The sequence below is a fragment of the Danio rerio genome, chromosome 1 (assembly GCF_052040795.2).
Source record: "Danio rerio strain M-AB ecotype USA chromosome 1, GRCz13ab, whole genome shotgun sequence".
Classification (NCBI taxonomy): Eukaryota; Metazoa; Chordata; class Actinopteri; order Cypriniformes; family Danionidae; genus Danio; species Danio rerio.
Genome location: NC_141021.1, coordinates 11,886,780 through 11,905,579, shown reverse-complemented (window position 1 = coordinate 11,905,579; position 18,800 = coordinate 11,886,780). Strand labels below are relative to the sequence as shown.

Here is an 18,800-nt window from a genome sequence, read left to right as displayed (position 1 = left end):
ATCAAGAGCTAGAGCGAGAGCTAGCCGAGGTGTCTGTTTTTATAGAGGAATCATTTTAAGCTCTTTATCAATTATTCATTCCCACGAATTATTGTTGCAAGTAACTGTGGATAAATTGCTGTAATATATTATAAAGGATGTTTAACGTAATGAATTCACAGTTTCCTGGCAGTGTAAACCCTTTAAAGAAAAAAAGATATTATGGTCTGTTTTTTTAAATGGTTATGTTTGAAAAATACCTAAATAACATTAGTTTTCTTGTAAACTGTTTTTTTAAATGACATCAGTTATGATTATGTGAACAAAGCATGCTTGAAAAGTATTACTTTTTGAGCTTTCGAGTATAGTGAAGCATATTTTATTGTAAATGATGTTTATTATGCTTGATCACTCATGTTTCGATATTAAATTTGTTTTATGACCAACTTTCTGGTATACTCCAATGTTTGAATATTATTTTTGGATTATGTTCTGCTTCCTGGTTGTGTGAATCATATTTTAAATGTTCTTTTTTTATTACATCATCTGTTATTTTTACCCTAATGTTATTTTTATGACTAATTTTCTGGTAATTTAAATGAATGTTATGTATTACTGATCACATTTTAGAGAATAATATCAAAGTTTAAAGTTTTTATAATTAATGTTTAATACTTTTAATATGAATATAGCTTTTAGGCATATTTTAAATGTTATTCATTATATTTTAAACCCTCATGTTTGAATATTTTTTATGACAAATTTCATGGTAGTGGGCTGTATGGTGGCGCAGTCATATCACCCTGCAGCCTAAGACCGGTTAATCACTGAAGCTAAGCAGGGCTGAGCCTGGTCAGTACCTGGATGGGAGACCACTAGAGAACACCAGGTTGCTGTTGGAAGTGGTGCCAGCAGGGGGCGCTCAACCTGTGGTTTGTGTGAGTCCTAATGCCCCAGTAAAAGTGAAGGGGACACACCACTGTCAGTGGGCGCCGTCTTTCAGATGAGACATTAAATCGAGGTCCTGACTCTGTGGTCATTAAAAATCCCATGCCACTTCTCGTGAAAAAGCAGGGGTGTAACCCTGGTGTCCTGGCCAAAGTCCCTCTATCGGCCCCTTCGATCATGGCCTCCCAATCATCCCCTTCCACCAAATTGGCTCTATCACTGTTTCTCCACTTCACCAATAGCTGTGTGGTGAGCGCACTGGCGACGTTGTCCTGTGGCTGCCGTTGCATCATCCAAGTGGATGCTGCACACTGGTGGTGGTGTGGAGAGACCCCCCCTCATGGTTGTGAAGCCCTTTGGGTGTATGGCCATACACAATAAATGTGCTATATAAATACGCATTACATTACATTAAAGTGGGTAGGGCTATCGCCTCACAGCAAGAAGGTCGCTGGTTCGAGCCTCAGCTGGGTCAGTTGGCATTTCTGTGTGGAGTTTGCATGTTGTCCTTGTGTTCACGTGGGTTTCCTCCAGGTGCTCTATTTTCCCCCACTGTCCAAAGACTATAGGTGAATTGGTTAAGTTGGCAGTTCATTCTGCTGAGGCGACCCCTGATTATTAAAGGGACTAACCGAAAAGAAAATGAATGAATGAACTTCCTGGTAGAGTAAATGAATTTTAAATGGTATGCATTACTGATTACATTTTATTGAATTTTATTTATACCTAATATTTCATACTTTTACTGTAGTTATTTTTAGTTTAATATAGTTATATTTAATAATCACCTTCTTGGTGGTGTAGAGGTATTTTTTAATGTTACTGATTAGATTTTGTGCAATTATATTTGAACATTATTTTTTGCTTTTGATCAATTTCCTGGCAGGGCAGACAGTTTTTAACTGCTTTTTAAATTGCTATTAATTGGATCTCATACAGTTGTTTAAATATTATTCCTGCACATTTTACTAAAGTACATTTAATAAACTGTTTAGTTACTAATTATATTTTATTCAGTCGTGTTTGAAAACAGTTTGTGGTAACCAAATGTAGAAAATACACCTTCAGGGTATCCACGGGGTCTTAAAAAGCCTTAAAATGTCATTTTCCTTTGTTCATGTATAGCTTCCCAATCTGGCCACTAACACTCAATCCCCAACAATTTATCTCAATAAAACTTTTTATGTAAAAATAGCTATTTTAATTATTTACCATAATGTTTTCATTACTTTTCTTACAGTAACATTTGTTTAAACGTTCTCCATTTATTTACTGAGGATACTGACCTGACCTATATGTTTTTATTATACATTTTTTATTATTGTATTAGTCAAGTCAAGTCAAGTTGGCTTTTATTGTCATTTCAATAATATACAGTGCAGTGCACAGTGAAATGAAACACTGTTCCTCCAGGATCAAGGTGCTACATCAAACAACATAAAGTGACAACATAATATAGGACTACACGCTACTATAAAAATTTAGAAGAATGAAATAAGATAAACTAAATAAAAAAATAAGAATAAGAGCGCAAAGTGTGGTTTGTGCAACATTTAGTGCAAATAAGACAGGACAGACAAGACAAGACAAGAAACAGTAAAGTTGACCAGTACACTACAGATGTTGTGCAAATATTAGATCAAATATAAATAGTGAACAGGTAAACATTTGTCATTGAGGTAGACATGTTGTACAGAGCAGTTGTGCAAATGTTCCTGTAGTTGTCCATCAATTTTGTGTGTGTGTGTATGTGTGTGTGTCAGTCCAATTTAATACAATCAGTTTAATACATTTAATCCATTTATTATTAAAACATTTATTATTCATTTTTTGATAGGGCAAGGGAATCTTTTCCAACTGGGATATTTGAGAAAACTCCTTAGCATTTAGCCCTGTATAATTCTAAAATGTCATTCATAATGGTGTTAAAAGGGTCTTAAAAAGTCTTAAATTTAACTTGGTAATCTTATATAAATGAACAAACATTAATTAATAAAGTGACTAAGCCGAAAAATCATAATGTGCTATCCAAATATCCCAGAGCAATTCTGAAATGTTTGTGATGTCTATCTTTAGCAAAATAAGAAATCAAGTCTTATTTATGAATATAAATAAATAAATACATATATACATTTGAAGTCAGAATTATTAGCCCCCCACCCCCACCCCCCTGAAATATTAGACATCCTCTTTATTTTTTCCCGATTTTCTGTTTAATGGAGAGATTTTTTCAGCACATTTCTAATTATAATTAATTTTAGTTTTAATAACTCATTTTTAATAATGGATATCTTTTATCTTTGCCATGATGACAGTAAATAATGTTTGACTAGATATTTTTCAAGACACTTCTATTCAGCTTAAAGTGACATTTAAAGGCTTAACTAGGTAAATTAGGTTGACTAGGCAGGTTAGGGTAATTAGGCAAGTTATTGTATAACAATAGTTTGTTCTGTAGACTATCGGGAAAAAATATAGCTTAAAGGGCTAATAATTTTGTCCCTAAAATGGTGTTTAAAAAATTAAAAACTGCTTTTATTCAGAACAAAAAATATTATCAGACATATTTCAGACAGACATATATTATCAAACATCATATGGAAAATATTTTAGAAAAGAAGAAAAAATTCAAAGGGGGGGGGGGGGGTAATTAGTTTGACTTCAACTATATATATATAAATAAAAAAATATTGAGCCATTTTTACGTGCAGTGTCTTATTAGGGACGCTGTAACTTCCCACTTCCTTATCACTGCTGCTGATGAATATAAGAAATGTATCTAAAAAAAGTCTCTGAACACAGTGAATAATTCGTGCTGAGTTTTATTAGATCTGATGTAGCCAATAATGTCATGTTTCCAACAAAGCGAGATTGATGGATAATGAATCCTCTGTAGGATTTCTTCTGATTGGAGTACGGCTTGCGGTAGATGTAAGAAGAAAGAATGGCCTGTTCCTTTGTCGAGAGGAAACAGATTTATAATTCATTATTACTTGAACAGACATAGAGGAATCTGTGCAGAAACAGCCCGTGCATGTGGACATTTATAGATAAGTGTGTGTATGAATGTGCTTGTGTTTCTATAATAAACATGTACCAGGACTTTAAAGTATACCCATTAAGTCTGTTGCAATATTATTTTAAATTGAACCACTGGATAAAAAAATATCCTATTCAACAAATGAAGCAATACTAAAGCAAATGGACATCTATTGTGCAGCAATGCTAAAAATAAAATACATGTAGTTACTACAGTTTGACATAATTTCTATAACTTTATTCTGAAAAAAAAAAAACCCTTGTCGAACCTTTTTTTTAATGTAGTATTGTTAGTTTACAAAACAGTAAATCTTAAAATAAAAATGTGTCTAACAGAAGTGACTCAAACAAAGAACCTTTTTTCCTATAACAGTGATCAATACTTAATATATATGTATTTTTTTGTGAAGCACTGTCGCCTCACAGCAAGAAGGTCGCTGGTTCGAGTCTCGGCTGGCTTAGTTGGCACTTCTGTGTGGAGTTTGCATGTTTTCCGCGTGTTGGTGTAGGTTTTCTCCGGGTGCTCCAGTTTCCCCTACAGTCCAAAGACATGCGCTGTAGGTGAATTGGGTAAACAAAATTGGCCGTAGTGTATGAGTGTGTGTGAATGCAAGAGTGTATGGGTGTTTCGCAGTCATGGGTTGCGGGAAGGACATCCGCTATGTAAAACATATGCTGGAATAGTTGACGGTTCATTCCGCCGAGGTGACACCTGATAAGTAAGGGACTAAGCCGAAGGAAAATGAGTGAATGAATTAATATTTTTGTATTTTGTATTATAATATTTTGAGGTTCTTTTATAGTGTAAAGGAGTTATTTTGATTACACTGTTTTAAAAAAGTAATTCTGCCTTAAATAATTAAGTTGAATCAGATGTACAAATTATTTCAACTTTTGACTTCAAACATCAAGTTAAAATTTGCTTATCTTCAAAAATAAAACTGAAACTTTTTTATTATTCAAATAAGTTAAAGCATTATAGGCCTGTAGCAAGGGGAGTTCGGGTGGTTCAAAACAAGACCCATCCTTCACTGACAAAGGTCCACCCTTTTTCCCATACATGAGCTCATCTATCCTATTTTGACTGCTATGCCATCATAAATAGAGAAAATAACCCATCGAAAAAGGCTTTAAGACCAAGCGGAATACTCTGTTGGCTGTCGCTTCGGTCTGACTTCAGCTAATCAGTTGTTATCGATGAATTTTTAAATGTATTTTATTGGGGTTATGATGACAATACGACAATCTATTTCAGTGCTTAAAATGTCACTAAAATGCAGTATTTAAATCTCATAATTAACTGCAAAATGGTTTAATTTTTTAAGAATACAAGAACCACCACTTGCACCAGGCTGGCTATGGGCCATATATTCATTCATTCATTTATTCATTTTCTTTTCGGATTAGTCGCTATAATAATCCGGGGTCGCCACAGCGGAATAAACCGCCAACTTATCCAGCACGTTTTACGCAGCGGATGCCCTGCCTGTAATATAAAAATATGTTGCCATGCCTTTTTAATAATAATAATATCTTACTTACCTTTTCTTGGCAAGGTTCATTGGGGAACCAAAAAAAGGCACTTCTATGGCATCGCTGTAAAAACCTCTTTTGTGAAGATCCTTTAAAAACCTTTTGTGTAAAACATTTTGTAGGTAGTCTTAATGAATCTTAAATGTTCTTAACAAAACCATCAATGCTAATAAAGAACGTTTAGTTTAAAATGTCTGGGGATGCATCTCTTTTACTACCAGAAAAAAAGTAAATCAATATATTTTTGTTGTCACTAAACAGTTTTTGGACCCAAAAGCATAAAAGAGAATAATATATGATGCAAAATAAGATAACAAAGTCCATCTCTCATTTACTGGTGAAGAATGTTGGCTGAGGCTGAGCTTAAGAAAAGAATAGACTAAACAGTTGGTAGAGGTGGGATATTTAACAACTTTAAGGTGATAATAAAGACCTAGTGAAAAATCTTGGACGAGTCTCTCTTTTTCTAGTTTCCACCATGATGTCATCTAGCAGTTTATAGCAGGATTTAGCTACTTTACATTGATATCAGCTGCCAACATTGGTTTGGCATTGCAGGCTGATTGAACTATAGTTTGTGAGAAACAAAATCAGTGGCTGAATTTACAAAACATCTTAAGGATAAAAGTAGCTCCTAATTTGCTGTTTTAAGAGAAAATCTTAAAAATAATGGACATATCAGTTACTTAGGATATTTCACTGAGAATTTAGTGCTAAATCCTAAATCAGTGAAAGTTTAGGAGTGGTAAAGAGGACTCCTGAGTTCATAAACCACAAGCTATACTAAAATGGCAATCCACCTTAATATGGCCACATCACCATATTACCCTGCGGCCAAGACCTGTTATTCACTGAAGCTAAGCAGGACTGAAATTGGTTAGTACCTGAATGGGTGATCACATGGGAAAACTAGGTTGCTGTTGGAAGTGGGGTTTGTGAGGCCAGCAGAGGGCACTTAGTCTGTAGCTGCGTCCCAAATCGCATACTTATGCGCTATTCTACGCCATTTTGTAGTATAAATAGTATAAGTAGTGTGTTCACACTGAAAACTCTAAAAATAATAAGTGCACTTTAATTACCCGGATGATGCACTCATTCAGCCGCTAAAATGAAGTGTGTAATGATGGACACTTCACGCACTCAACGACCGCAGGTTTGCTTACGTAGCGGAAGGGGCGGAGCTATCGGACGCACATGTTGAATAGCTTTATTTATTTTGGGTGGTGAGAGCAAAATTCTTCTACGAGAGTGATTATAGCGCCTCCCGATGGTGAATGCGGCAATACTCATGGCAGGTATTATTTGATAATTCGGTCGTTTATTTCACTGATTTGGCGACCGTCAAACGTCATCAGGGAAACGGTTTGAATTTCCGCTTAGTAAAAAAACATTAGTGTGCCATTTGGGACGCCACTACATACATGTACTATCCTGTTGAGTGTGTAAGTGCATAAGTCCATAGTGCATGAGTGCATAGTGTATAGTGTGCCATTTGGGATGCAGCTCTTGTTCTGTGTGCATCCTAATGCCCCAGTATAGTGTAGAGAATGCTATACTGTTAGTGAGTGCCGTCTTTCGGATGAGACATTAAACTGAGGTCCTGACTCTCTCTGGTCATTAAAAACTCCATGGCACTTCTCGTAAAGAGTAGGTGTGTAACCCTGGTCTCCTGGCCAAATTTCCTGCATTGACCCTTCCCCATCATGACCTCCCAATCATCTCCATCCATCGAATTGGCTCTATCACTCTCCACTCCACCAATAGCTGTTGTGTGGTGAGCGGACAGACGCAGTTGTCCTGTGGCTGCCAAGTGGATGCTGCACACTGGTAGTGGTGTGGATAGACCCCCCATGACTGTGAAGTGCTTTGGGCCAGTCTGGTAAAAGGGGTGGCTCTACTTACCAGTAGGTTTCAAACAAGCCTGAAGGACTCAATTAGTTTGATCAGGTGTGTTTAATTAGGGCTAAAGCTAAACTCTGCAGAGCTACAGCCCTCCAGGAACTGGATCTAACACCTGTGATTTATATCTTTCTTAGCTTGTGCAACAAGCTTTGCATGTCGCTCCTTTCAAAAAGTTCAAGCTTGGTGAACTCTGACCTATGAAATCGCATCACATGAGACCAATAGAAGATTAAAACATGACTTCTCTGTACAAAAATGTCAAATTTGGAGCAATCGCTGGCTTTTTTAATGTCTAATCATCTTGTTTTATCCTGCCCTATATTTTGCAGAGCTGTATAAAAGAATTTCGCAGGCTCAAACTCTAGTGCAGGTGTGCCCAAACTCGGTCCTGGATAGTTTAGCTCCAACTTCAACACACCTGCCTGGAAGTTTCTAGTATACTTAGTAAGAGCTTAATTAGCTTGTTCAGGTGTGTCTAATTGGGGTTGGAACTAAACTTTGTAGGACACTGGCCCTTCAGGATCGAGTTTGGACATCCATGCTCCAGTGTGACTGCGGCTTGAGCGACCTGGCAGTGAATCGCTGTTTCTCAATATGCGTTCTTCAGCAGTCTTGCGTCCTCGTGTTCTCGTGAAACGTCATCATCATCTGCCTAAGATCAGTTCCAATACTCAAGACCGCAAGTACGGGGGACGCGTAAAACTTCCTGGATGTGTTCTTGATATCGAGGACGCACCGATGCAGACTTGAGCACCGAACTTGCTCTGGATGTCCCAGAAGTCATTGAGACTGAAGGTGGGAAGCGCTGCATTTTATCTAGATTTATTATTAAAGTTCATAGATATGACTTATTTACCTCAGGAGTTTCTCTAAATGAAACGGTGAAAGTAAACATTACCATGGACATCTTAATAAAGGAATAAACACATTAAGGGTGTTTGTTTGCTGAAATTCGTATTAAAATCTAATTTATTTATATTGTGCAACATATATTTATAATTTTTTTATGCAAAGTATATATTTTGAAAAGGGGAAAAACAATAAATCGTTGTATGAAGGCTGTAATGTTTAAATAATTTACCATTTAAAACACGTAAAGGTCATGTGACCATCAGGAAGAACGCAGCATCTCAATTCTCAAAGGACACGTTGGCTGTTTCTCAATATGCGTTCTTCAGCGGTCTTGCGTCCTCGTGTTCTCGTGCAACGTCATCATCAGCTGCCTAAGTTCAGTTCCAATACTCAAGACCGCAAGTACGGAGGACGCGTGAAACTTCCCGGATGTGTTCTTGATATCGAGGACGCACTGATGCAGACTTGAGCACCAAACTCGCTCTGGAAGCCCCAGAAGTCATTGCGACTGGAGGTGGGAAGCGCAGCATTTTATTTAGATTTATGATTAAAGATTCAGAGATATCACTTATTTACCTCAGGAGTTTCCCTAAATGAAACGGTGCAAGTAAACATTAACATGAACATCTTAATAAAGGAATAAACACATTAAGAGTTGTTTGTTTGCTGAAATTCGTATTAAAATCTGTTTTATTTATATTGTGCAGAGTATATTTCTAATGTTTTTATGCAAAATATATATTTTGAAGAGGGGGGAAACAATAAATCATTGTTTGAGTGCTGTAATGTTTAAATAATTTCCATTTAAAACGAGTGAAGGTCACATGACCATCAGGAAGAACGCAGCATCCCATTTCTCAAAGGACGCGTTCTCTGTCCTCGCGGTCTCCTGAGTTCGTTCTTCCGAGGACACTTGGCAAGACCGGTCTCCACAAGAACACAAGTCCGTTCTCTGCGTTCTTGGAATTGAGAAACAGCCAAACTCTGCCCTCGCGGTCTCCTGAGTTCGTTCTTCCGAGGACACCTGGCAAGACCGGTCTCCACAAGAACACAAGTCCGTTCTTGGAATTGAGAAACAGCCAATAGCTGAAGAACCACAGTCTAAATGCTGCAGGCAGATGAGCTGATTGGAAGCAGGTGAGTCACATTCAGCAATCAGCAAGAGCAGTGTATGGCTATGCCCCAGGACATACCAATTAACAGACAGACACACACACACTCACACACACAAACTAGAGTAAAACAGCTGCTAAAAAAATACAAAATCCTGACCGTTTACTGATTTCCTCTTCAGCGTTTTCAAGACTTTACAATGTGAAATATGTAGATTTTGAGGAGAGAGCAGAGCCCGGAGTCCTCTGACAAGATTAGGGAAATTTCCCTTTGATGATGGATTGAGCTGAGGAGAGGTGTGTATTTAATGATTATTTAATGGTGATGAGTGTAAGATCACAGCGGGACTCTGTAATGTTTCTCTTGTGTTTAGGTCCTCAGCTAATAAGGGCAAAACGAGTATTGTGAATCACATCTATGCCTGCAGGCGGCTTGAAGAACAACCAGTCAATACCCAGGGACATAAATTTTCAAACGCTCTGTCCAAACATCACTGACTCACACGTTTGAGAGCGGATGCTATTACTTCTCTGAATTTGCCTGCAATTAGGCAAGTCAAACTAAGGAGATTTTTAGCAGTAAACATTATTTGTTGATGACAGTCATGCCTTGACATCCATTTGGCGATCAGTTGCCGTTTGATGCATAGTGTCGAGTGTTTGATGCAGTGTGCTGCAGAAAGTTTGATAATACAGATTTGAATTTTGGGTGATAAACAATTTAGAGAGCGCAAGTCATTCAAGTCCTCCTGCAAGTTCATATTTATGAGTTGGCAAGTCATAGTTGTGATAATCAGTGCGCTCAAAGATATCAGTTTCTGGTTCCTGTTATGTTCTCTGCTGACCAGGGGTCCGTTCTTCGTACGTGGATTACTCAGTTAGCTGGATTTGGATATTGACGATTTGACACGATCCAGGATCGTTTCGTTCTTCAAAGCTAATCCGAGAGTTGTTGTCATAGCAACAGTTCTCCCAGATAGCAAAATACACTCGGGCCAGTTCCGGCTAGATTGTCGCCTGCCGGAGACTTACCCCTCGGCCCAACTTCGGCTGCCGGACTCGGGCCGGATGCCTGTGGACTCACTGCCCGATTCCGGCCCGAATCAAGCGGGCCAGATGCGGCGGCCGTAAGCGAGCCGACGCTGCGCATCCGCGCCGGAATCGGCGCGAGGGTAATGTGCGCTGCGGCCCGGAGCTGGCGCGACTCCGTATTTATACACCTTATAAAACCTTTTGGTATTATATTGGTACTTGATATATGGTATTACAACCATTTAAATTTATATAACAGCAAACACAGGCTATAATGTAAACACAAAGTGTAAGCACTGCGTTTAACCTTTGAATAAAGTGCAAACTGCATACATATTCTGTAACGCAAATAATCAGACAAATGACAAAATAAATAAATGTTAAACGTTTATTGATTGCAAGAAAAAAATAGTACTAAAAGTTTATAAATAATTTTGTAGTGCACAAGAATATCAATATAAAAACAACAATAAAACAACACAATAAAGACACACAGAAAGATTTAAACAAAAAATCTAAAAATTACACACAAACAGAACAACCCTGTTTTACCAATAGACTTGAATTAAAAATTTGTAAAAAACAGCTAAATTTTATATAAACCTAAATATAGAAACCAATTTAAGATATAGCAAGAAACATCTTAAAAATACCAATGACAATCCGTAAAATATCCAAGTCAAACTTGTAAAAAGTACTGCAGAATTCTGAAGAAACATCTTGAAACATTTTTTAATAAAACATTAAAATAATAATAAACAAACAAACAAATATATATATATATATATATATATATATAAAATTGCAGAAGTATAAAGTCAAACTTTTTTTTAAATAAACTTGAACAAAATCAATTGCACAAACAGCAAGACATGAGTGAGATGATTATACATTTCATATATATACACGTCTTGTGCAATTTTATATTTATAATTTTATTTGTATTACGTTTATTAAAAATGTATCAAGATGTTTCTTCAGAATTTGGCGCACACACATACATACATACATACCATACATATATAAACACACACACACACATATATACACACATATATATATATATATATATATATATATATATATATATATATATATATATATATAAATGCAAATGAAAGAAACAAATTGTTCAAGTATCAGGGAACATCCTAATACACTTAAAATGTTGTTTAAAAAATAAAACAAAATAGTGATGTAGACATTTGACACATTAGCTTTCTCTTCTTTCTTCCTCCATCCCTGTCAGGGGCAAGTTGTAGCTACCTTGTAATGCATTTTTCCACTTCTTTATCAGTGGCGTGGTATGGACATTTGTCCTCACTCCATCTGTGATTAAAAGATAAACAGATAATTAGTAGTGAACAAGTACTAATGTAAAAAAAAAAAAAAAAAAAATAGGAAAAAAGTAGGCTACCTACGAAGCAAAAAAAAAAAAAAAACAATAAAAAAAAACAAATAAACTTAAAACACTTTGAAATTAGCAAGAGCTTGAACTTACCAGTTTCTTCATTTGTTCAGGCTGCTCCTTTAGTTGATTTTCAAGCTTTTCCAAATCAAATTGGCCAAAGGAAGGTCAAATGTGTTTACATCTGGAATTTCATCACGTCTGTTTTGGTTTTGTGAGAATCAGGCCCAGCTGCTGCTTTATGACGTCACATGATTTTAAAACTTCAGTCAGTCGTGCTAAAAAAGAAAAATACCAGATTAGTATAAATCAACCTGTAGCTTATTCTCATACAACTTCTGTAAATACAACAGTGGGTTAGACACTGCTGATATTCTCTAGTTGATCTTTACTTACTAGCTGCATTAAACCTTAACAAATTTAGTGATGTCTTCAATTCTTACAAAGACATCACGAGATGCAATAAGTTCTGTCTTGATCTCAAACTGCACTAGAACAAAGACTGTAAATGTTCATAGGTGTACCGAGGGCCAGATGCAAAAAAACAAACGTTGTCGCGGGCCAAATTTTACATACATCACACAGACACGTGTGTATATATATATATATATATATATATATATATATATATATATATATATATATATATATAAATACAGTTGAAGTCAGAATTGTTAGCCCTCCTAAATTATTAGCCACCGTTTATTTTTTCCCCAATTTCTGTTTAACGGAGAGTTAAACATTTTTCCCACACATGTCTAAACATATTAGTTTTAGTAACTCATCTCTAATAACTGATTTATTTTATCTTTGCCATGATGACAGTAAATAATATTTGACTAGATATTTTTAAGACACTTCTATACAGCTTAAAGTGACATTTAAAGGCTTAACTAGGTTAATCAAGTTAACTAGTCAAGTTAAGGTAATTAGGCAAGTTATTTTATAACAATGGTTTGTTCTGAAGACTTAAGGGGCTAATAATTTTGACCTTAAAATGGTTCATAAAAAAATTTTAACCGCTTTTTATTCTAGCCGAAATAAAACATAAGTCTTTCTCCAAAAGAAAAAATTTTATCAGACATACTGTAAAAATGTTCTTGCTCTGTTAAACATCATTTGGGAAATATTTAGAAAAGAAGAAATAAATCAATGAGGGGCTAATAATTCAGACTTCAACTGTGTGTAGATAGATAGATAGATAGACAGACAGACAGACAGATAGATTTATAGATCATAACAACAACTGCTGCTTAATTGAATGCATGTAATAGCGACACCCGGTGGTTATTTATTGAATTACGTTCATTTTTGAAAAGCGGGCCAGATTCTATTGATATTTATAAAAAGCCTCGCCGCGGGCCGTAGTTTGGACACGCCTGGTGTACTGGAATGTACAGTATCTGTGCATCTTGATGGTGGTCTTAAGATTTCTGCCATAGTCATTGAAGGTGATGGTACTTGTGGTGCTGCATTGATTTCTGAAATCTTCATACCTGCCTTTTATCCAGCCTCTTTGTTCCAAGTAATTTTTCTTCATCACGGTATAGATGTGTCTATACTGTCCCTAAATCAGATACATTTACAAAACAAAACATCACTTTAGTACAGTGCCAGGGCAAAACTCACAGTTTGTAATAGATCAATGACATAATGTTGACAGTATGTGTTTAAAATAATTGCAAACAAACCTGTTCTGTCTTTAGGTGTATGACAGGCGATCATCGTCCTCATCTGTCTGCCAGTCAGAAATCACAGTTGGGTTGGATGTTGGATGTTTGAGTCGAGCTTCCTCATATGCATCTATAATAAAACATCACATTGTTGTTAACCTCCCGTAAAGAAAAGTTCAAATCCTGAAATACTATCAAAGTTAATTAATGCATATAATACCTATAGTGTAAATAATCAGTACACAGAAGGTTGCACAAGAGTTATTCGGAGATTCATGCAGAGTGACAGCCTTATGAATCTGAGACATAGATTTGTAAGATGGTCAAGCACATGCATTATTCTGTACCCATGAAGATTAACCTACCATTGTGAAAAATGTTTGATGATAGCCAATAACAATAAACCATTTCAGCTGTTTGTGAAGCAATTAGTAATGTAATGTCTGAAAAGCTCAATCTATGTTGAAAATATATCAGCAGTTTACAGCTTATAATGGACTTTTAGCACACAACTATAGCATGCCTATTCACATTCAAAAGAGTGTGCCATTGACTTCTTTGGTTGTGATGTGCTGCAAAATGATCTCACTAACCTTTGTTAAACAAGAACAATAAGACTTAACCAACAAATATTGTTACCCATTCATTTAAATCAGAATTTATCACTGTCAATAACATAAAAAACAAAAAAACACGCATCAAAATCTGCTTTAAGACGTTCAGTTTTACATTAACTGACCATTACAGCTTGAACAAAAGATATAATTGATTCATATAGGCTAAAACATATGAATAAAAGTGCATAGTAATATATTTCTCTTGGATAATTTAAAGAGAATAGTAAACAGTCGAGTTTCCATCATTTTTCGTGACTAACTGCATAAACAAGATAAACAGTAATATTTTATTAATCCAAAACGATTGGTTTTTATTTACACATAATCACAGAATTAATACTGTTGGATAAGTATACGCCTGTACAATGATTTTTTCAACATCCACGGTACTTTATAATGTTAAATCAGGAAAAAAACACGTTTTGCCAAGTTAAGTTAGTTAATGGATTCTTCTACAGAAACTTTCTTTAACGCAAAGTTAGCATATACACAAATTCGTTTCATGTTTCTTTAAAATAATTAAAATAGTTTTCAGTTACTACACACGTTACAATCTAACATTGTGTAAAAGGAAAAGGAACTTTCAGATGTGTTTGTAACTGTTAGCGTTAGCATACATTAGCTCCAGTCGTGTTTCTTAAAGCAAGTTACATTTCGTATCAAACTGTTTTAAATTACTAAACGCTGTTACAACCAAACACCGCGGAAATGTTTTAAGCTCTAAATTCGCTAATTATACAGTACACAAGCAGTAAAATGCTTACCTTTCTGACCGGATTCCACGTGAAACTTTGAAAAACCAAACTTTTTCTTCTTGTGATCTTCGTGCCATGGTGGTTGACAACCAGCTTTTTCGAGCATTACCGCCACCGTCTGGATTGGAGTTTGGATCAGGAGTTTAGTAACGCATGTGTTTATTATGAAACCAACTTCTGCTTTCAAAAAAAAAAAAAAAACAGTCAGCACAGGAGCGTGCTAAATAGTGCAAAAATAAGCGAATTTTACATAGTTTTTCTCTAGATGACATGTATAATCTATTTATAAATAATATTGTTTTGTTTGCGTCTAAACATTGCGACCATCCACACTAAATATTCTTTTTTTTTTTTTTTTTTTTTTTTTGCTATCGTACCATGAATATTTTCTCAAATTATCATTAAACGTGGAGCTAACAGATTACTAGACAAAATAAGAACTTAATCGGTTGCCATCAGCCGAGTCCTTGCCAGAAGCGGCCAGGACTCTACAGACAGACTCGGGCCGGATATGGTTGACCGGAATCGGGCCAGTGCTTTACAGCCGCATCACAACCGCATGTGCGCGAGCGAGCTGCGGGCCGCACTCGGCCCGGATAACACTCGCCGATGCCGAGTCGGAGCCGGAGGCGCCGGAGGGCAGCCGAGCTCGGGCCGATTACTGCCTGCTATCTGGGCTGCTAGGTCAAACCTGATCGGGAGCAGGTTCAAGTCATATAAACAGGATTAGATCGGCTTAGTTCAAGCAAAGATAATACAGAAAGTATGTTCCGAATTCTGATATTTTATTACAGTAGTAGTTATATACACTTGGGAAAATGGTAATTTTTTAAAACTATATATATAAAATTATAGTAATTAATAAAATAAATAAAGTTATACATATTAATAAAACGTATGCAATCTGCACTTGAAATGAAAATACAAAGACTGCCACCTGGTGGTGCAAAGAGAAAACTTATTGATATGAACTTTTTAGATCGCTTTAGTACAAATTGTGTATAATAGAAATGCACAATATGTGACTTTTTTAAAAGCAATAATACATTTATGCAGTCATGAACATGTTTTGATAGTTAATATGCCGGTGATTTGATGCTTCACAAAAGTTGCAGACACCTTTACCAATATGAAAATGCTTTTGTAAACAACCAGTTATTCTTTACACCAATTAAAAAACGGCTACTATAATAAAGAAAATATTTTCTAAATGTAGAACTAAATACATTGATTTGCATTGAAATACATGATGAATACTCTTGACACATGAACGTGGAAAGCCTGCAGCTTCAAATGTGGAAGGTTATTGCGTGTCATATTTAACAAGCCGTTTACTGCTAATTTGATGTAATTTTGCTCACATGGATAATTGAATATTAATCAGATGATGTCATTACGCTGCTGTGCCGTCAGCCAATCGTTGCATTGCTGATCATGATTTCGAGGATCGATAGATCTGTCCTTCACAACACACGCAGCGATCTCAGATCAGTTTATCCAGACATTCTAATCTGATTCGCGAACTCGTTTGAAGAACCAAATTAGCGAGAGATCAGTTATCAAGATTAAAAGATCCGGGATCTGCCAAATAATCTTAGATAATTTAAGCGAGGTACGAAGAACGGACCCCAGCCATTTTGTTTACATAAACAGAACGTTCCCTCTAGGAAAAAATTCCAAGCTTTCCCTTAATCTGATTTTTAAAAAATTGAAACCAAATAGTTGGGAACAAAGCAGTCTCATTGCAATTCATAACACTTTGATATGATGGCTTATTCATATTAAATTATATTATCTCACTTGTGTATTTTAGTTTGAGTTGCTCATCTTTTAATGATGGTTGTATTTAGGGCAACACAGGCTCATTGGGAAAATGTGGCCGAAGCTATATTTTTAAGAACTGACCAATATGTGCTTGTGATTACATATGGCTGCATTTTGTGTGTAAAACGAATGCCACAGGGCGGTACCGCTGACTGCTTACCCCTGCTTTTTTCCAGTATGATCGGTTTGCACTGTAGCTCACCTTGAACTGTGTCAGACTTGGGATGTGGAGCAAAGTGGACTGGGGTTTGAGTCCGGTGAAGGGCAGTTCTAGAAAACAGGTAAACTGAAACTCATGACGCCCTCTAGTGCATTTGTGAAGAAAAAAAAAAGCGAACACACATACTCCAGGGTATATATTTCTCTGTTTTCAAAAATGTAGTCTTGTGCACACATCTTCAGTGAGCCTGGGTTGGTTTAAAGTAGGGGTGGGCAGACTCTGTTCTGGAGGGCCGGTGTCATGTAGAGTTTTGCTCCAGCACTAATCAAACACACTAGAACATGCTAATTAGTGTCTTCAAGATCACTAGAAAGCTACAAGCAGGTGTGTTTGATTAGGGTTGGAGTTAAACTCTCCAGCACATCGGCCCTCCATGACAGAGCTTGCCCATTCTTGGTTTAGGGGTAGGGTTTGTGAGTGTGCCTCCTTTTAAAAATCAAAATAGTTATCTTTCTTCATGAGATTAGGATCCAATTTTCAGAACATTAAGGAAAAATCTGGGATTTCTCACTTGCAATTCTGACTTTGTATTTCTGATGTAAATGAGTCTTTTATTATATTTATTTATTAAAGTTTTCAGAAAATTTGGTTTACACACCATAAACTGAAATACTATGACTCATGGGTGCCTAACCCTGTTCCTGGTGATCTACCTTCCTGCAGAGTTTAGCTGCAATCTTGATGAAACACACCTGTCTTTAATTACCAAGTGCTCATTCATATCCTAGTTAGTTGGTTTAGTTATGTTTGTTCAAGGTTGAAGCTGTACTCTGCAGGAAGGCAGATCTCCAGAAACCGGGTTGAGGAACCCTTCTGTAAATGATTACTTTTTTTTTTTTTTTTTACATCTACTTTTGTAAAATGCAACAATATACAAACACAAAACTTAAAGGGAATAGTTTACCAACAAATAAAAATGTACTCATAAAATACTTGCCCTCAAGTGGTTTTAAACCTTTGGCATTTTTATTTCTTCTGTTGAACGCAAAATAAGATATTTTAAAAATGTTAAAAAACCGTAAGCCTACATTCATTGTAGGAAAAACACAACATGGACTCATTTTGAAAACATACTCATATTTACATCTCTGGAGATCACGAATTATGTAGCCAGAAGCATGTATAGCTGCATTTCCTCTTTAAAATGAACACTAGGGGGCGGTATGACATAGTTTCTTTTCGCACTCACCAGCTTACTGCTTACCTCCATATGGACGGCTATCCCAATGTTATCAGTTCATCCAGTAGCTCGCCATGTACGTTGGTGGACTTAAGATGCAGAGAGGAGTTGACCACAATGACAGGGTTTGAGTCCGGCGAAGAACCATTCCAAAAGACAAAAACAGAAGGCAAAAAATAAAATAAAAAGTAAATGACAGGAGGAGAGAATATGGAAAAATCTGAAAATGTAAAAAAAAAAAAAAAAGGCAAAAGCTTTTCTTCTTTTAGATTGATTTTGAAAACTGTCGATTGGGTTTTGGGAAGCTGGTGGGAAGGTCAATCTGTGCTTTTGAAGACACTATTGGTTGAGTTTAGTGAAGGAGGAGGGTGAGTCAGTCAATCGTTAAGTCAGTCAGTCAACAGTGCCCTCTGGTGGATTTACACAAGAACAGCAGGCACGAATGGCACTCGCAAGAGAAATTTGAGATCTTAAAAAGTGTAAACAGCAGCTTCTGGTGGATTCGCAAAAACAAAAACTGCAAAAAAAAAAAAGTCTCCTGGGACGTATTTGTCACTCTACAGAAATGTATATAGTGATATATTTTCAGAATGAGCCTGGGTTGGAAAAACAACTACAAGGGTCAGCGGTTACTGGTTTTCAACATTTTTCAAAATATCTTATTTTGTGTTCAACAGAAGAAACAGGTTTGACCAAGTAAAGGATGAGAAAATTATCATATTTGGG

At 36.2% G+C, this 18,800-nt stretch overlaps 1 protein-coding gene and 2 long non-coding RNA genes across 17 annotated transcripts in view; 1 reads left to right on the top strand and 2 right to left on the bottom strand.

The window, feature by feature from the left end:
- Nucleotides 1-7,583: 7,583 nt before the first annotated feature.
- Nucleotides 7,584-18,580, bottom strand: LOC147846689 (uncharacterized). The gene is made up of 3 exons (XR_015476280.1): nt 16,478-18,580; nt 9,237-10,205; nt 7,584-8,554 (listed from the first exon to the last, which is right to left on the bottom strand). It is a non-coding gene; the product is annotated as an uncharacterized LOC147846689 (long non-coding RNA).
- The window catches only part of trpc5a (transient receptor potential cation channel, subfamily C, member 5a), a 146,338-nt gene continuing 136,603 nt past the window's right edge, over nt 9,066-18,800 (top strand). For 2 of the 15 annotated variants that reach the window (NM_001441826.1, NM_001441825.1), the window contains 3 exon segments: nt 9,456-9,662; nt 9,740-9,916; nt 16,851-16,955. The gene's annotated coding sequence lies outside the window, so the exon portion shown is untranslated. 15 annotated transcript variants of the gene reach the window in all.
- LOC147846690 (uncharacterized) lies at nt 10,772-14,913 on the bottom strand. Its single transcript, XR_015476279.1, has 6 exons — nt 14,860-14,913; nt 13,497-13,608; nt 13,302-13,372; nt 11,899-12,083; nt 11,523-11,726; nt 10,772-11,116 (listed from the first exon to the last, which is right to left on the bottom strand). It is a non-coding gene; the product is annotated as an uncharacterized LOC147846690 (long non-coding RNA).